Genomic DNA, 18,112 nt, shown 5'->3' with positions numbered 1-18,112 from the left:
CCACCACAAAGTCTCATTGGCTTGCACTGTTTAAATGCCCGTCCTTAAACCCCTCAGTTAGGTTAGTAAGTGTGACCACCATGATCTGGCAGATTAGAATTTCCCAGAGTCACATGGGGACAAGTAGACACCAGAAAGCAATTGAGGTTCTGCCAGCGCGGAAGGGAAATTTGTCACTGGATGAGCAAAGAAGATAGTCTGCTGGAGATCTCCTCTGGAAGCCATTTCTGCCCCCAAGCCTGGGTTAGGAGCTTCTGTTCCCTGTTCTCATACCATCTTATCTTGTAGTGTACCGCAAAATCAGACACTTACTGATGTGTCTGTTACCCCAGAAGTTCCCATTTTATCTCCCTGTGTCCCCAGCATTTGTCTAGAGCCTGGCAGATAGCAGGAGCCCAGTAAATGTTAATGTGGCTGGTTGGGGATGGTGACCCACTGAAGGTGTCAGACTGCAGAGGGGCTGGGTAGGGAAAACTAGGTTGTAAGATGAGGGTAGTGACAGGCTCATTTCTCTTTCCTAGCACCCAGGATTTAGTGAGGGCATGGGGTTCAGGAAATGTTTGTTGAGTGAATATATGAATACATGCTGGAGAAAGCCAGTCTTTGGAGTGAGCACCCTGCTTTATTCACTTTGATGGAGTTAAACCCATGAAGGTGTTAAGATCTGGGTTCAAATTTTGATTCTTCGGCTTTTTTCTTGTGTGATCACAAGCAAGTCAGTGTACCCCTTTGAGCCTTTTTGTTCATCTTGGGGCTAACAACAGATCCTTATCTCAGTGTTGTAATGTGCCTAAAGCACTTTGCATACGCAAAGTTATAGTTGGCACACAAATAGTAGTGCCTTTTTCCCCTTTGCACAGCCTGCAGGGTTCAACAGAGATCTGGACTTGGGGAGGGAACAAGCTGCAGAGCCCCCTGGAGGACAGAGGGTCCTACTGCATCCACCCAGGCCCTGCTGAACCTCAGAGGGGCTGAAGAGCACTTAGCATCCCCCACCTCATCCTGGCCCAGGACAAGACAAATGGTCTTTCAGTGTGCTTCCTATTTAAAGCTGGATGATCTACAGACACCCCTTGAAGTGTGCCATTTGTAATTTAAAGGGCCTGTGGTTGAGAAAGTGCCAGATTCCTTCCACCAGGCCTACAGGATGTAGCAAAGACACGCTCTGGGAGAACCTATTTAAAGAAAACTAATTGTGAGTTGGGTGATTGTTAGGAGCTGAAACAAAGCTGAGCTTGTGAGCTCTGGAGAATCTGCGTTCCCTGTCCCAGACCACGATAACTGGAGCAGAGTATAGACCTTTGTCCATGGGTGTTACCGGAATGGAACCATACTCGGAAAATTCTACCTCCCTCCCTGCCATGAAGCAGTATTTCTTTGTGTCAGGCATGGCCCTCAATAGGCTTCTCTTCTCAAATTCTCGGGGGGGGGGGGGGGGGGCAGGGGGAGAACCCAGTAAATCACTTAAAAATATGTGAATTTCTTATTTAATTAGAGAGTTGGCACACCAGAATTTTCTGGGAGTGTTGGTATTGAGGAATCCTGAAGTGGGGCTGAAGGGAACAAATGAACATTGTTTTTTTTTTTTTTTTTTTTTTTTAGTTTTTTTTTTTTTTTTTTTTTGAGAGAGTACAAAGGGGGGGAGGGGGGGGGGGGGGGGGGGGGGGTTGGGGGGGGGGGGGGGAAACAGGCTCCCTGCTGAGCAGAGAGCCTGATGCGGGACTCAATCCCAGGACCCTGAGATCATGACCTGAGCTGAAGGCAGAGTCTTAACCCACTGAGCCACCCAGGCGCCCCGCAAAGGGACATTTTAACTTGAGCAACGCCTCTCCTCGCTCCATAAAAGTGAGCTTGCTTGCGGCTGCTCTTCTTTTGGTCCCTCATACCTGATGTCCTTCCTAGTAAGACCTTTGCATTTACAGCAACATGGGATCATCCTTCCTTTCCACTTCATTAATTCCTGTTTATCATTCTGATTTCAGCCCTTTCATCATTTCCTCTGGATAAAAGGAAAGGCTAGCAAATGTGCCCAGAGTCACGCAACCAGTCAGATTTGGATTCCCATTCACCCAGCTTTATTCCAAAGCCCACACCCTTAAACCCAGTGATGGGCTTGCCAACCGCAAATGCGATATGGATGCTTCCTGCACCAGCGCTTCCCTGACAAATGCCCTGCTCTATCTTGTCTTTCCACTCCATGGGGGCATTTCTACCAGATGCCTATCTTAGTTGTGATTTCAGATTCATTTGTGTGATTCTTTATGTCTGTCTTCTTCAACAAAGCTTATTACTTATCAGGGTGAGAAATTTTGTTCTTCCTCCTTAGCACTGCTTTCCTGGTGCCTAACATGTAGGTCCCTCAATAAAGAGTTTGACTGGAAAAATGAAAAGAGGGTTGGAATGTTCCTAGGGAAGAGTTACTTGTCATGGTGAGCTCTCAGGGTGGCCTGGGGCCTGGCCTTCTTCCTTGCAGGGTCAGGGACTTTGATCAGTCAGAATTTCTCAATAGAGCAGATGTGGGGACTAATAATCTGTTAAGCGCTTCCAGGAGATTTACATGAACTATCTCACCTGTTTCATGCAACACCCGAATGAAGTGAATTCTATTACTCTGATGTACAGTGAAGAAAACAGAGAGAGTGAAAGGCTTATATAAAGTCAGACAGGAATGGAGAAGCTCGGGTTCACACCCAGACAGAGCCCGCACCCTTAACATAGCGATTCAGTCTTATAAAACTTCCCACTGATGAATACACTAAGTGCTAACTTTTAAATGTTAATGTTCAATAAGACATAAAAGATCCAACACTTGCCTGTTCCCTTGAAGGCAAACATCACTGTAAACCAAACTGTCATGTGAAGGCAGAGGGAGGGGAACTGGTGTCAAGACTGATGCCTGGGGACTGTGTTGACTGTGACAGTCAGAGCCACAGTGTGGGTGGGCCAACCCCTAGGAGTGGGTGGGTGTCATGTCAACTTATAAGGCACATGGCCCAGTGTCTGGTATGCACTAAGCACCCAGAAAACGTTTGTGGGCAGTAGGTATGTCACCGTGCATAAGAGTGTGGGCTTTGAAGTAAGATTGTGTGCATGGAAATCCAAGTAGAAATGGTTGTATGGCTGTTAGCACATCTGCTGGCTGCTCTCAGCCTCAGTTTCCTCATCTGTGAAGTGGGAGTAACAGCAGCAGTAGTCCCTCATGGGACTGCTGGGAGGGTTAAACAGTGATCCTTTAATGAGTGTAAAGCCGTGTCACGGTGTCCAGTGTCATCGTAACTGGGGGGAGGATTGGGGGCCTTTTTCAGGAACTGACAGAAGCCCCACCCTTGCCAGTTTTTAAAGGTAATTAGGTGGCCCATTTTTTGGAAAGGCTGGTGCTAAGTTGAGTCTGGGCTGGACCAGTGCTGCTTTCCTCCTCTTCTGCCATGTTAGCCGAGTTCTTGGGGCCATACTGGGTGCTGGCCAGTGGGGCCCACATATCGGGGGGGACCAAGTCTGCTCCTCAGCAGCACAGAAAAAGGCCCGGGCTGATGCCGGGTCCTTCTGACTGCCCTACTTCAGGTCTGGTGTTCATTTCTGAACCATTTGCTGCCATTGCAGTGAAGCACTTTGCTCAGGCCCAAGTCACATGACTCCATTTCCTGGGTTCATGGGGGAACAATGCCTTTGAAGCCAAATTGTCAGAAAAAAGGGGAAGAATGATCCCCAAATCAGGGTCAATGGACACTGGGTGAGGAACTGAGAAGTGATCACTTGACACTGTTATTACTGTCAACATCGCCATCATTATTGCCATTGTCATTACTACTGTCACCTTTGTGACCCAGTTCCTCATGAAAATCTGGGTTAGGTCAAATGGGCTTGTGAGTGTGGAAGAGAATGGGTCATTGTTTCAAACGCATTTCCTCTTGATGGCCCCAAAGGGGACTGTGACTTGTGTTGTGGGGACTCTGTCATGTGACCACACCTAACTTCAGGGAGGCTGGGCAGTGGAGTCCATAACCACCCCCGACCCCATGGTGTCCTCCATGTTCTTCTGCTCGATGCGTGCAGGCGAGTGCGGTGATCTTAGGATCACAATGGAAACAAGATGGAAAGAGCTCAGATCCTTGAATCACTGCTGGAGGGGAGGGGAGTTTCTCTGGTCTAGAACAGTTGTTTTAGATATTATGTGAACAATACTTATTTTTCTGTTATGTTTGAGCCATTGGAGACATAGGAGCTTGTTTGTTAGGGCTGCTAGTGTTGCCCCTTACTGACACGGTGCCTCACCCCCCTTGCTGCTCCCCTATCTCCTATTGGAGGTCTGGGCAGGGTTAGGAAGATTTGTGGGCAGATGTCTGCATCACACATGCAAGAGGGCAGGAGATCCTGGTCCTGTAAGCAGCTTACAATCTGTCTTGGAGTCCCTGCGCCTTGAGTTTGAGGGAGCTTTGAGAGGTCCCCTAAATGACAATCCATTGTCATGAGCCTTTGGGTTGTGTCTTTGATACCCCAAGTAGCAAAGTGGGATTATCCGAGAAAATATTACTTATCAGTTTAATTGTGAAGCATAGAGGCTCCCCTGAGAGCATGTACAGCGACTTCTACCTTTATGAGAAATTTTATGACTCTGAATTGCCTGTCAGGATGTTTAAGCAGCCCCTCGGAGCATCTAATAGCGCCCTCATAGTCATTACACACCACTAATGGGTGCTGAGCTTTCTAAACACCTATTTACTGTGTGGATTTAGTCATCCTGGAGGACCCATTTCTGATTAAATAATACATGATTTTTAAGTGTCTAAGTACAGTATACATGCCCAGCGCTGTACTTCTGGGTCCCAAGGATCTCTGGCTACAGACATTCTCATGAACTTCCCTGATGGGGGCCTCCAGAGATACTCCTCTTTGTCAGGTGTTTGAAGCTCTAGTATCTATCCATTTTTCTTGGGGGGCGTGGAGGAACTGCGGATTCCTGCCTCCACCCTTGAGACTGACTCAGTAGATTTGACATGTGGAATCTGCATTTTAAAGAAGCACATGCAAGTGAGAATTCCATGCATATTCATGATACACCTACCTTGCATTAGGCTCTGTGCTCAGCACCTGGGATATATCTGAGAACAGAGCAAGCCGGATTGCTACCTGCATGGCACTTACTACCCAGAGGGGACAGAATTACAGGGCAAAGCAATCTGTGGTCCTGCATATTCCCCCAGAAGTTCTTTGTTTCTTTTTTGGCTTCTTCCTGTCTGATCCTCTGTTCTCTAGTTTTTTAACTGTTACACTGAAATTTGATTCTAGTTTGGTTACCCGCACTCCCTCTTGCCTGGATCTTTTCCTTGTGCCAAAGACCCCCCTCCTCCCCTCTCTCATGGGCTCCATAAGATTTCCCTCCCACGACATGTGGAACAGAAGACTCCCTCAGGCTGTGCAACTGTGTGCAACTTGTCTAAGCTTTCATGCCTCACTTGTTCCATCTATAAAATGCTCCTAACATACCTGAGGGTACATGACCTTGAGACCCTTTGGTTACGGGTTGAATTGTGCCCCACCCCCAACCAGAATTCCTATGTTGAAGTCTTAACTCTCCAGTACTCAGGATGTGGCCTTATTTAGAAATAGGGTCATTGAAGACGTAATTAAGATGAGGTCATACTGGAGTCAGGTCTTCCCTAACCCGATATGACTGATATCCTTATCAAAGGGGAAATTAGGACTTAGAAGCCCAGGAAGAACACCACATGAAGACTGGAGCTATCTTGCCACAAGCCAGAAGTCATCAAAGATTGTCAGAAAACTGCCAGAAGCTAGGAGAGAGGCCTGGAACTGATCCTTCCCACATGATCCTCAGAACAACCAACCCTGCTGACACCTTGATTTTGGACTTCTGGCCTCCAGAACCATGATGCAGTTCCATTTCTATGAAGGTACCAGTTTGTGGCACTTTGCTATAGCAGCCCTACCAAAGTGGTACACGCTTTGAGCCCCGAGATCTTTGATTCTTGACCACAGTTGTAAAAGTCTTATTCCCAGCAGTCCAAGAGACTGGCCCCCTGTGCCTACGCCATGCTGAGGTCTGTAGTAAGATGACATCCCAGTGCGATAACAACGAAGATGCTTGCGACCCTCACTTACCACTTATTGATCGCTTTTACTGTATCTGGAGCTTCTCTCATTTATTGCCCCTATTGACCCTGTGAGTAAAGATCTAGAACCGATTTTAAGAATATGGAATTGAGGTTTAGAGATAAGAAGTAACTTGCCCAAGGTCAAGCAGCTATTAAGTAGGGAAGTCAGAATGTGAACCCAGCTTTAACCAATACCCTATAAAGCCTCAACTCTCCTGTAAATATTGGTGTTTACTAGGAATTACTCTCTAAGGCAGGGTTTCCTAACATCAACACTATTGACATTTCAGATCAAACAGTTGTTTGCTGTGGAGCAGTCCTGTGCATTGTTGAAAGTTTATTAGCATTGTTGGCCTCTATAACAAACCTTCCCATCACCAGTTGTAACAACCAAAAATGTCTTCACACATCGCCAAGTGTCCCTTAGGGGGCAACATTGGCCCCAGATGAGAACCACTGTTGTACAAGATAGATCTTTTTAAATCACAGCCCAAGTGGTCCTGGAAAAAAGCTCTTAGGGAAGCAAGGCATTTCAGAGTGCTCAGAGGAGGGCTTCTCCACCATGAGTGATACATGCTGTCCAGGTGGGCAAGAACCTGTTAACCAGGACCCTGCAGGTTCTCTGGGGTGAGCTGTGGCTCCAGCAAAGAAGCAGAGAAGGGAAAAATAGGGATTTTTATGGCCAGTCTCGGTTACCATCTGTCCACGTTGCAGTAGATCTTTAAAGCGTGGAGGCGGAGAACTGGGAGTTCACCTAGACCCAGGGATGGGGAAACATGATTAATGTTTGTAGCTCACTATTCACTTCTTAAGTGCCTTTTGGCAAGGGACAATGATGAGAAGCTTTAAGAGCTATATTTGAGTCTTGCTTCTGTGTCTTAACTGGTAGCATCTCAGAGACTCTGTTTTCTCATCTGTACAGTAGGAAGCCACACACCTCAAGGGGTTGTTGTGAGGATTAAATGAATCGATATAATTAAGGTGTTTAAGGTGGTGCCAAGGCACATCTTGAGAGCTCGTCAAATATGCAGCCTTTATAAGGTCTCATTTTCAGTGGTGGAGCTGGGTTATAGAGACACAGCAGGTTCTTCTTGACCTGGGTTTCAGCCTCCGCTCTATTGACACGTGGGGCTAGATAATTCTCTGTGGCCTGGGATGGCCTGTGCCCTGGAGGATGTTGAGCAGTATCTCTGGCCTCTACCCACTAGATGGCCAGTAGCACTCTCTTCCTCTAGTTGTGACAAAGATGTCACTGGACATTGCCAGATGTTCTTGGGTGGGCAAAACTGCCCTTCGTTGAAAGGCACTGTTTGAGATTATAAGTATGGACCTTCCTACTCAGCGTCAGCATCACCTGGGAGCTTGTTAGAAATGTGGAATCTCAAGGCCTGTCCCAGACTTACGGACCAGAACCTGCATATCAAGGCTTAAGGAGTGGGGCTTTAGGGAACTAACCCACAAGATAGGGCACAGAGTCAGCACCAGTTTGTTGAAAGAATGAATGGATGATTTGTGGCAAAGACAAATTTCTTAAGATTCTTAGAGTCATCTGTATTGTTGACTGCTGCACTCTGAATTTGCTGGCTCAGACACAGGCGTGAGGTAAGTGATTGATTGAATGTGGTGTACCCAGGAACCCTAGTTCTGCCAGGCCCTCCTGGATCAGGTGAATTGGGATGGTGGATGGTGAAGTAGATTGGGCAGCTGTGGGCAGAGTTAGGATGTCTGTACAGTGTACTCCCAGCCTCTGGGCGGGTTCTGCCCCCTCCTTTTCCATGTGGAAACCACAATATAGACCCTTTGGAGTGGGGTACCTAGAATCCATGTTTGCAAAACCTCCCAGGTGGTTATGGTGATGCTGAGGAGCTAAAGCCTGTATACATCAATTACATCCTCCTCTGTTTTTTTGTTATTGTTGCAATGAGTTTATCAGACAGCACATTAGAAGAAGCTGCAGATGGATCTAGTAGCTTCACTGTTGTTCTTATTTTGCCCGTAAGAGTGCAGCGAAGGTGAATGGAGCAGGAGAAAGGAGTGTTTCTCAGGACGCAGTAGGAGAAGGAATCAGAGAGGACATGTTTAGCAGGTTAGTAGGCAGTCTTTATCGTGGACCAGGGGCTGGCAATTTTGCCTTGATGGACAAAGGCATTTCACAAAGTCCCTTTGGCAAGCCTCAAGTACGAAATGTCAAGTAAAATTGCAGAGATTAAGCATTAATGCTTTGAGGAAAACAAAGCATCATGTTCCAACAGGGCTTATGATACCTGCTGAGCTAATTCCAAAGGAAATGTGCCTTAATAAATACACTTGATGGTGATAATGAGAATTATTTTTTCAGTGTGGATAGTATCACTGGGAAGAGAGGATGAGCTGCAGGTAGACTGAGAGAGGCTCCCCGCTTAGGAATACATTTTTCTGTTGGTGGCATATGTGCACGTGTGTGATCCGGACATGCACTGAACATTTAAAGTCTGAGCAGACTCCATGATAACTTGCAATAGAGGCTTGGAGGAAATCCCTCCTGGGCCCCCAGAGCCATCTCCGCATGGATGAGGTATTATCAACTCCTGATGAAGATTGATTTTAAAATAACTGGGTTCTCGAAGATCCTAATTCTGGAAATCAATTAGATTAATTGGCCTTGTAAAACGACCGTGTGGAATGTGTTTCAAGGTTACTGGGGAAATTCTGAAGCCATCAGCATGATTAGCTTGCAGAGTATGATGTGGTCCGTGCTGTTGGTATGTGTGATTTGGTTTACAGTATAGCTTTGAAATGGAGCTGAGTTACCTTCTCCCAAGATGATGCGGGCAGAGGTGTTCATCGGGTTTACAGATGCAAGTAACAGAGTGTCTCGGGGTGATTTAAAGAGAACAGGAGTTCTTGAGATCGTGATGAGGAGCCCACACAATCAAAGGCCATGTAGCCAGGATCACTGTCCCCAAATCACACCATTGAACTAGTCACATATTGTAGGGAATTTCTGAAACACAAGAAGGAGGCTACAGATGCTGTGTGGGCACAGCAAGTGACAAACTTTGGGTACAGTAGAATAGACCTTCATTCATTCATTCACTGAAAACATATTTATTGAGTGCCTACTATGAGCCATTTCTATGTGCTTGGGAAATCACAGTCAACGAAAACAGAAGCAGTTACCTTCCTGGGGTTTATAATTGATTGGGAAGAGAAAAAATAAAAGCTTTAGAGCTGGTTGACAAATATGGTAGCCACTAGCCAGATAATTAAATTTAAGCAATTAATTGAAATTAAAGAAAAATTAAACATCCAATTCCTTAGTCATCCCAGTCACATTTTAAATGCTCAGGAGCCACTCTTGGCTACTCTCTGGAACAGCTCATGAACTCAAAGTCCAAAATCTCATCTAAATCAACCCCCCCACATCTACATGAGCCAGATTCGGTGTGGGGGAGGCTTTGAGTATGATCCTTTCTTGGCCACAATTTATTTCCATCTATGGGCCTGTGACACTGAAGAAAGAGGTTATTTGCCCCTAAAATAGTGTTGGGGCAGGCATGAGCTAACGGCCGTAGACATTCTCGTTCAAAATAGGAGAAAAATGGAAGGACAGAAAGAGTCACAAATCCTAAGCAATTTATAAAACCAGCCAAGAAAATTCGGAAGGTGTCAAGCCTCAGAAATAATCCTCTGGTTTGCAGCTTTACCCTCTGACTTATCTGTGCTTCTTCGTGAAAGTTTGCATGTGTTTTGCAATTGAGTAGTATTATCAGTCTGTTTCTCCACGGTAGAACTCGGGGGAGTGACAGCTTTCTTTCATTGTGTACTTCCCCTTTTAGTCCAAGCCGGCAGTGTTTCTGTTGAGAGAAGTTTCTTCGGAATTTTGTGGATCTCTCATGTATTTCACAACGTTCACTACATTAGACAAGGCACTTGTCCATAGATATTTTTAAGATAATTTCTAATTTTGGCTTCTGCTGTGATGGCTGAGGGGGGCTCTGAGTCATACCCATAATCTCTTCAAAGAGCATTTTTCTGGGGTAACTGAATAACCTGATACTTTGATCTTCCTGGTAAAATAGCAAAAGGTTTTACAGCCACACCCTTGGAATTTTTTCTAGAGCATCCTTTCCTGACAATGAATCTCTTCATTTTACCATCTTTTGCCATCTGGGCAGGCTTAGAAGTTTCCAGATAGAGGTGCCTGGGTCTCTCAGTTGGTTAAGCATCTGCCTTCAGCTCAGGTCATGATCCTGAGATCCTGAGATCCTGGGATCGATCAAGTCCTGCATTGGGCTCCCTGCTCTGTGGAGAGCCTGCTTCTCTCTCTCCCTCTGTTGCTCCCCCTGCTTATTCCCTCTCTGTCAAATAAGTAAATAATAAAAAATTTTTAAAAGTTTCCAGATAATCCAACCCTGCTGTTTTTTTTTAACAGCTGTCCTCTCAATTTGTTTTTCTCCACTCATATTTTACAAAATCATCAAGAAAAAAATTGGGTTGCACTTCCAAAACACTGCCTGGAAATATTCTATGTTAAATATCCATGGTCATCCTTTCAAGTTGCACTTTTCACAAAACTGCAGAACACATTCTGCTAAACTCCTTGTCCCTGTATAACAAGGATCATCTTCCTCCAGGTTAGGAACATGTATCTCACTTCCTTCTGGGTCCTTACTGGCAGTCTTTAATGTCCATGTTTGTACTAATAGTTTGTTGAAGGTGATTTAGAGGACTTCCATCATGCTGCTCATAATTCTTCTCGTCTCTCCCTATTGCCCAATTCCAAAGCCACTTCTACATTTTTATATATTTGTTATAGTAGCACTTCATTTCTAGGTACCAAAATCTGTATTTGTTTTCTATGGCTGCTGTAACAAATTACCACAAATTTGGCAGTTTAAAATAATACACATTTATTATATTATAGTTCTGTAGGTTAGAAGTCTGGCATGGTTCATATTGGGTTGAAATCAAGCTGTTAGCAAGGCTTTTTTCCTTAGTGGAGGCTCTAGGGAGGAATCTGGTTCTTTGCTCATTTGGGTTATTGGTAAAATTCAGTTCCTTGTGGTTATAGGGCTGTGTTTCCTATCTACTTCCTGGCTATAAATTGAAGGGTATTCCCAGGTCTAGAAGCCACTGCATTCCTTGGGTTTGGCCCCCTCTCTCCAACTTCAGAGCCGGTGATGGCTGATTGAGTCCTTCTCCTGTCACATCTCTCTGACTCTTCTCTGACCCAGATGGGAAAGATATTCTCTGCTTTGAAGGACTCTTAATTAGACTGAGCTCACTTGGATAATCCAGGATAATCTCCTTTCCTAAAGGTCCACTCAATCACATCTACAAAGTCCCTTTTGCTATGTAAGGTAATTTACCCGCAGGTTCTAGAGATTAGGGTGTGCTGATCTTTTGGGAGTCCTCATTCTGCCTACTGTAAAAGTTACATATATAGAGTTTTCCCACATTCACTGAGAACCAAAACCCTCTGATAATCTGTTGAAGGTAAGAACCAGAGATATACAAAGAATCCCTCCATATCTTTGGTGACACACCAGCCTGGGGCTCTGGAGCAGACCTTTCCTGGCCCCACGGGTACAAAGCTCTGGTTGACTGGGGCAGGGCATTTATGGAGACATTGATAACAAAAAAATCCACTCTAGGAAGAGGGGAATGAAGACGTAAAGCAAAGCGTACAGCCAAGAGCCTGAACTTGTCAGGTAAGTTATGGATTTAAATCCCACCCTGTCCACTTGACTTTGAACAAGTTTTGAGGCTTGATTTTGTCATCTGTAAAATGGGGATAATGAACATACCTATGTCAAGAGTAACTGTTGGGAGAGGACTCCACAGAACAAACCATACAAAGCTCTTCGTAGCATGTCCACCACACATAGACGGCTTTCAGAGAGACCTTGAAGAAGAGCTTGGCCAGCTGTATGTTGATTTTGGCTTCTGCTGTGAAATGCTTTGAAATGCTCCCCGGGACAGACAAGAGCTAGCCTTTCAGCCTTCCTTGTGCCTGTCTGGGGGCTCAGTCAATCCTAAGACACCATTGCGGTTCTAGGTGCTTGATTCAGAGGAACACTGAGAAATGATGGGAGGTAATGGGTCCAGGGGAGGCCCTGGGGTTGCTATCTTCATCCCCAAGGGAGAGTGTGGGGGATCACTTTATATCCCTACTTGTTTTCAAAGCTGTTCTCAGTGAGTGATGGAAACAACTGATTTACAAGTATGAGGAGATTATGAGAGTTTTTCTATTTTTCCTCCTCCAAATTATGTCCTTACGTTGGGGGCAAGGGTGGGGAACCAAACTAACACCGAACTTTGAATTCTGCTTAGATACGTATTTTAAGCATTATGATCTTGTAATTTGGATTTATAATTGGGAGAGTGATATGGAATCTTTAAGAGGACTGTATTTTGATCACAAGGGAACTTGGGAAGTTAACATTTAAGAGGTAAATAAGCATTTTTCATATGTATTTCAAGGAGTATTTTGGCCTTACCAGGGTAAAATTATTTTTTGATTGGAAAAAGTACATTTTAGCATTTAACCAAGATCAGAGGATTACATTAATTCACAGATTTTTCTTTGTTCCAATTTCTGCCAATCTTCTTGAATGGAAGGTAATTCTTTTTCTAAAGCTAAGAAACAGATAAGGATGAAGGTGTTAAAAAGCAAGAGTGCTGAACAGGAAAACAAAGGAAGCAGAAGCCTTTTTAAAAATCAAAAGGATGTAGCTAGGGTCTTAGACACTTTCTGGCACTGCTGAAATACCAGTTTGTTTATGCCCTTGAGCACAAAATTCTCCAAATTATTGACTCTCGCCTATAGGCTGTTTAAAGCCAAACACAGGAGAAGGGAGGTAGAAGATTCTATGTTCAAACAACTTCAGAAAAAAATAGCATAGATAAGTTAAACTGCTTTTATTAATACCACATAGCTTTTCAGAGATGATGTATATTATGAAATGTTGTTAAGGGCAGGACAAAGTAGCCCAACTTTCCCAACTTCTTTGACCCCAGACTTTCATTTACTTGTTGGTTTGATGTTTGGTACACTGATTGACTCTTCACGTTCCAGTGCTTAATTTGAGGAATATTGCACACTTCTGTCTGTAAATTTCATTGAAGTTGAAGGGAGTGCTTTAATAGAACTGGAAAAATCCACATTAATTCTGTTAGAGTGGCATTTCTCAAATTATGGCTCATGAACCACCTATATCAGAATCGGCTGAAGCGTTTGTTAAAAATCGAGAGACCTGGGTCTGATGTTAGATCTCTTGTCTAAGAGACTCTGACACTAACATCTTGGACTCTGAACCATGGGTCACCAGCATCAGCACTGCCTGAGAGCTGCTTAGAATGCAGACTCTCAAGCCCATCCCAGTCCTGCTGAATCTGAATCTGCATTTTTAGGAAGATCCCTAGGTGGCTGGTAGGTACATTTCAAGTGAGAAGCACCGGGTTAGAAAATAAGACATCTCGTTTTACTTAGGTATTGATATTTCTTTGTATCTTACTCTAATTATGGGTTTTCTTTAAAAACCTATTTGAATATAGAGTTCTCTCTCAGTTAATCATAATCAGAGGAATGCACTTGGTGACCTCTTTCTCAGTTTACTATGGCTGGCATTGTTTTTCAGATCAGGCACCTATGTAAAGACAGCATTGTTACTGCTATCGGTGTATACGGACTTTATTCAAACTGCCCAAAGAAAATAGCCTCTTGAGGGCTAGTCTTACTCCAAATTTATGGACATGATGATAACTGTCAGATCCAGACTATGGAATGTCTGTCAGGAGTAATTCACTCTGTGTAGCTTAATTCCACCTTCCCTTCCATACCATCCATGAAATGCTTGTAGTCATCTCAATTTAATAACTCAGATATTGATTTTACTGAATACGGCCAACCTTGCATCTCAGTCTAGGAAAACAGTGAACGAACAGATTTTGAGTGGACAAAAAGACCACCCCAAGACTTCCACTGTTATTTACAAATGCATTGATTTTTAGCAGGGAGAGCCAGAACTGTCAGTTTGAAATACTAGTTTCATGAGTTTTTGAGTAAGCAGGCCGCAATTATGCTCTATTTCTTTGTAAGTTTTATGATCTGATACTTTGCCATATGTGCTAATCAATGATAAGGCAGGGCACCAGAAGGTTCAATGTGTGCTCAGTGACCCATTCCACAAAACATAATCCAGCAGTTAAAAAATGATTTTAGGAGCTACTCATAAGGCTTAGAGGGAAGTGAACCTTGTGCTCACCCACAGCAAGAGTGAGAAACCTCATAGTTCACGAGACATTGACTAGTGTTCAGAAAGCCCCTGCTGCAGTGGTGGGGGATAATTAGCCAGAGACTGAACATGACTGCTCTCCTATCAGATCTTCAAAGGAAGACCTGAAGTAATCAAGCCATTTCCATGTACTTCATTGCCTCCCAGAACACAGCTCAAGAATATCTATGAGAATGTGAAGATGTCCAGCCCAACCAAAATGTAAAGAATCTTGAAAATACAACTGAAAATGAGGAGAAAAATTAATCCGTTGAAATTAATATGGAGCTGACACAGATGTTAGAATTAGTGGAGAAGGATGTGTTCACAAAATTAGACAGAAAAATGGAAGACATAAAAAGACCCAAATCAAAACTCTAGAGAGAGAAACTTACAAGAGAAAGGAAAGCATATCCCCAAACTCATGTGCAAGAATGTTCATGATGATTTTATTTATAATTGCCAAAAACTGGAAATAATCCAAATGTCTTTGAACAGGTAGATGGAGAAACCATTTGTGGCACATGCATCTAATACTATAGAATGTTTTTAAGCAATAAAAAGGAATGAGCTATTTGTATGTGTAATAACATGGATGAATCTCAAAAGCTTTATGCTGAGTGAAAGATGCCAGAGAAAGAAATACTACATACTATATAATCCCATTCGTATGAATTCTAAAAATGCAAACCAATCTATAGGGATAGAAAGCAGATAACTTGTTTTCTGGGGACAGGAGATGGGCGGTGGGAGAGGGGAAGATTATAATGGGGCACAAGGAAACTTTTGGAGCTAATGACTATTTCACTCTGTTGAGTGTGATGATGGTTTCATGGTTGTGTCTGTGTGTGTGTATGTGTTACATGTACATAGAGTGCATATATGCATATATATAGGTCAGAATTTACCAAGCTGCACACTTGAACATGAAATTGAATCTTCTCTTAGTGAAAACACCTAAGCATCTCATGGATCAGGTGAAAATCAGCCAGGAAAAAGATGGAGGGGCCACCTGGATGTTTCTGCCAAATGAGATAACCTCTACACTGTACATCTTCTCTTTGTTCTTTATGAAAACTGTCCTTTATTGGTAGCAAGTGAGGGGTGATTTCACTTAATATGGATTCTGAAATAGCTCATAACAGCTTAGACAGGCGGCAAAGCAGAGTTATGTAGATCCTCTCCTGAAAAGGGAGATACTCCTGGAGGAACCAGCATTTGAGGATTCACTCTTGAGTGGCCCATTGCATTTGTTTTCTCCTCTGCCTGCAGGTTGAATATGGTTGTCCCTGAGGTGGCCCTAAGCAAATGGAAAAATGAGGAGAAGGAACTGAAATGCAATTAATGTTGGGGAGGGCCGGGAGCTCCATCCTGCCCGCAGACATCTCTTATTATCCCATTCTCTGAGCTTGACCCTTCTGGGGTGAACTCCATTCTCTCTGCCTGGTCCCTCACTGGGACTGGGTCTGCTTATGCTTAACCCCAGTAACTGTGGTCTGATCAGTAATACTGATCAGCTTTTACTTCATCAGAATTCAGATAAGTAATAAGCGTAGGAAATACATCTTGTATGCAGTTCTATTTGGTAAAGTTACACTTCATGGTTATGAATATTTGGGAATATTCATTCCTTTGGTGGACGTGGCTTAGACAGCAGGATGCTCAGAGGTGCGGATGTGATAAACGGGAAGATGATACAGTCAGTTCTACTGTCATGCGAACTTTGTGTTCCTGAAAGTCATTGCACTTTGCAGAATTGCACAGTAAAACCACATGGGAAAATGGGGTTGGACACACGATTTAAAAACTTCATCAGTGAGACATTAAAAAAAAGAAACCCAGTAAGAATGGTAGCACAATTTTAAACATGTCAAATTGTTGAGAAACACATGCATATCACAACACATACCACACTTTACTTTGAAAAAGACCTGAAGTTTGGTGTGGAGGATGTGAGTGTTGGAAGGATTATAATTTGTAAGGAACTGAGGATGATGATTGAGTTTGTGTGTGTGTGTGCACATGTGCACACAGTTTGTGTTTTGCATACTTCTGAGTGCCTTGGTTCATCTGGTTACAGCTTTCTGCGTTCACCTCATGTTCCTCGCAGACAAAACCATGCATAAGCAAATGCAAAATATGTGTTATGCTCAAATTGTTCCCTAATGTAACAGTCACATGGAAACAAATTCACATTTTCAAAACAAGTGTTATTGTAGAGCTGAGTGTGTCATGGGAGAGAGAGGCTGTCTGTAGGAGAATTTGGAAGGAGTGTTGGAAACAGAGATTATATGGGATAGGCTCTAGGGTAGGACTGAGCCTTACGATCATAAGAACACCGGGTTGTGGCACCTGTTCTTTGTCGTGCTGCTGTCAGTGAGCCAGGAGTCTGTGAGTCCCCATTTCCTCATCTGTCTTGCCGCATTGTTACATGGGATGGACAGCTCATTGTTTTAATGGGTGTCCTGAGTGGATCTGGGCTCTCATTACTGTTCTGTCAGCCCTACCTGCCACCAGAAAGGGTCATCGCTACCCAGGGGAAAGGGTAAGAAAGGGAGTTCACTGTTGAACTGAGAGAATTGTATAGAAACATGGTTCCCAGATGTTATTTCAGCCTTGTATCATGAAAAAATACTGAAGTCTGTCAACAAATATTTATTGACTTATTGAGCACCTAAGTGTGTACCAGTTCCCATTCTAGGCACTTCAGATATGTTAGCAAATAAAGCAGACAAAAATATCTGCTCCTGTGGAGTTGTATGCTGGTAGGAGAGTCAGACAAATGATGTTTTGTTCTTCCCAATAAGGACATAAAAACTTTTAAATTAGCAATAACAATAAAAACTCATTTTCAAAGGGTATTGTTATACCAAATGGATGGGGCTGGTATAATTTCAGAATGAAGGGCTGGTCTTTCCAGAAAGTGTTACAGCCACATGTAGATGCTTGGAAACCTGCAGAGCAAGGAAGGGGAGGTCAGGAGAAGGCCCCATGTGGGTGTCCTGTTTCTGGCCCTGCCTCTCAGAACTAAGCTGTGCCTCTGCCATGTTAAAAGCTCAGAGAGCTAATGGGGCCCATCATTTATGTCACTTCTGTGTTAAACTGTATTCTGAAAATACCCCCATGGTCCTTACTTGCTGGGTGTTTTCTCTTGCTATCCTTGCCTAGGTTCCTGTCTGACTTCTTAAAAGTCAAGGCTGTTCTTTTTCTTTGGTTTTGGTAAGTGGTTGTCTCTGGAGCTTTAACTCCCTCACAAAGGTGATGGTTTCTTCAGGCAAGCACTTTTCTTCCCTGTCCTCCCAGGCTGAAAATTCAACAGGGGCTATTTCCAGGGCATGGTACAGAGATGTGGTTCCCTGGGGCTTGAACAGTGTTAATCGTAAGAGCAAATGTTTATGGTCACAGACTGCTCAGCCTACTTGACAGCAGAATCCCAGAAGATAGGAATACTCACATTTTCTTCACTATACTTTTTAAAATTTTATTGTTGCTATTTTTGCTAGGAATACTTATTATCTTTAATATATTTTAAAAATCATTTTTTACTGTTGCCATTCTTGAGCTCGTTGTTTTACCAACACCCCCACCCCCCCAGCTTTGAGATGTCATTGACATATAATTTACTCTTCTGTGTATTTGTGACTGGGGAGTTCTCTGAATCTTGGGGCAAAGACTAGGAGCCCCTCTTGCTTGGGCCTAGGGGTGGTATTGGCCATCCCTCCACTCCCCATCCCATCTCCC

The sequence above is a fragment of the Enhydra lutris genome, unplaced genomic scaffold (assembly GCF_002288905.1).
Source record: "Enhydra lutris kenyoni isolate GAN:26980312 unplaced genomic scaffold, ASM228890v2 scaffoldscaffold45, whole genome shotgun sequence".
Classification (NCBI taxonomy): Eukaryota; Metazoa; Chordata; class Mammalia; order Carnivora; family Mustelidae; genus Enhydra; species Enhydra lutris.
The sequence above is the reverse complement of the archived record's forward strand: the minus strand, read 5'-3'. Positions refer to the sequence as shown.